The following is a 2,500-nucleotide window of genomic DNA, read 5'->3' on the forward strand; positions in this document are numbered from 1 at the left end:
GAAGAGTAAGCATAGGATGGAGAGCTTTTTTTGATAAAATTAAATTATGAAATGTAAAATGCCACAGTCACTGAAAACAAAAGTATTTAATCAGATAGTCATTCTTTTAATAACTTATACATCAGAATCTTAGAGACATTAAATTCTTAGAACATAAGCTAGTTACAAATCATAGAGCTATGGAAAGGCAGGAAAAATCACCAAGAATGTGAAAGCAAATTAAAGTAGAGGATCTTCTGATAACATGTAAGGAAAAGAAATGGACATTGGCAGGGCATATAATAAGAAAAAAAATAGATAGACATTAATAACAACAGAATGGGTCTCTTGCGATTACAAAAGAAATACAAGTAAGAAGATGATGGATTGGTGAGCAAAGAAAATTTGCAGGTATAGAGGGTCATATAAAGATCATAAGTACGTGGGGCGGAAGAAAATGTCTGAAGCCTTTGTCCATCAGTGGACTAGTAATGATTGATGACGATATACAGATACAAACACACACACTCTCATATATATATATATATATATATATATATATATATATATATATATATATATATATATATATATATGTATATATATATATGTATGTATGTATGTATATATATATATATATATATATATATATATATATATATATATATATATATATATAAAAGACAGTTATATAACTGTTTTATATATATATATATATATATATATATATATATATATATATATATATATATATATATATATATATATATATATATATATAAGACAGTTATATAACTCACAGACAGCAATATATAAAACACTGAGTATCCAAAGGTCTCTTCAGTACACTCAAAACAAAACTAGGTTGTTATTCTTGAGACTTATTCAAACAACTTTCTTCAATTCTTTAATAGGATACAAGGGAATACTAATTTAAACACTGGTGATTGGAACAATACACTTTTTATAAAAATAAATATATTCATATAAATTACAACCATTCGAAAGAATTTACACAAGAAATATTAAGTCTGAACAAAACTTAGATTAAGAAAAAAATGTTACAATCTGAAAATTATATAATCATTTGACTTGAACTATCATATCTGAATAAACCTTACATTAAGACAAAAGAAATAACACTTATGAAAATTATACAATCACCTGTTTCACTTGAAATTGAATTTTACACACTATTTAATCAGTCTTATCACTCAATGAAAATAGTTAACCAGATAACGATACAAATACCTTTCACTTTACTACAGGGCCAGTTACAAAAACCATAAGAGAGAGAGAGAGAGAGAGAGAGAGAGAGAGAGAGAGAGAGAGAGAGAGAGAGAGAGAGAGTGAGAGAGAGAGAGAGTTGTCTTAAGGCTGAAGTTTTCTATCTAATCTATGCAGCCATGGGGTCACCTTTATATGAAACTTAGCTACTTCCAGAAGATTCCAAAAGATCTGGGATGCGTGGGGGCCTGGCCTAAAAGCGACGTCAGAGTTTCCAACTATCGTGTATTGAACAGGAAAGCCAACCCCGCTCAGGGCAACCCTCCCCAGCCAGCTCGGCCCACCCACCATTCTTGGAAAAAAAAAAAAAGGATAACATCATAATACTAGGAATTTACAACACTTTGAAAGAATTTACACCAAAATAGGTCACTCAAAATATTACATCTAAACAAAACTTTCGACTAAGACAAAAGAAAAAGAATACTTATGAAAATTACATGATCACTTGACTCAAAATATTAAATCTAAACAAAACTTTAACCTAAAATAAGAAAATATTACACTCTGAAAACTATATATTTATTTGTTTCCCTGGAAATTTCATTTTACACAAATATTTTATCCTAATTATTAGTGAAAATAGTTAACCTTCAACACTAATGATTAAATTCTTATAGAAATTACATAAGTAATTGAAAAACTTACAAGTTTTTAGCTCACACGAGGTTTAACCAGATAGCAGTAAAAATATACTTCACATTTTCAAATAAGTATCATAGGGCCAGTTACAAAATTTATATAATGCCACCACGTACAAAAACACAACAAATTGGAACTCACTTTTAAGGTTTCTGTAACGTCTTTACACATTACACACGATATATGTTGTAGATAAACTTAAACACTTTGGAGAGGACGCACTCGAGGAACTTGATAAAGAGATGTGGTTTGCTCTCGCGAAGGGAAAGACTGGATCTCTTCTGCTGCAATCCATCCTTAGGAGCGAATATTTATAGACTTAATTATTCTAGATTCTTCTATGTCATGGGTCTAGAATCTTAGGAGCTGGTTTTAGTGACGCTATAGTTGCCAACAATCTCTATCAGACGCCTACCAACGCACCAGCAAGACGACTCTCTCACCTAGTGTCGCCTACTTCCATCCTCAAACATTAAAAAAAAGATAAAGAATAACGCTGGGGTTTTCGAGAACCTTCTAAACACGTGGCAAATATATCACTTGCGTAATCTCTCATAAAGATGATGCAATACCATAAAAATAACGTAAATTT

Source organism: Palaemon carinicauda, chromosome 19 (genome assembly GCF_036898095.1).
Source record: "Palaemon carinicauda isolate YSFRI2023 chromosome 19, ASM3689809v2, whole genome shotgun sequence".
Taxonomy (NCBI): domain Eukaryota; kingdom Metazoa; phylum Arthropoda; class Malacostraca; order Decapoda; family Palaemonidae; genus Palaemon; species Palaemon carinicauda.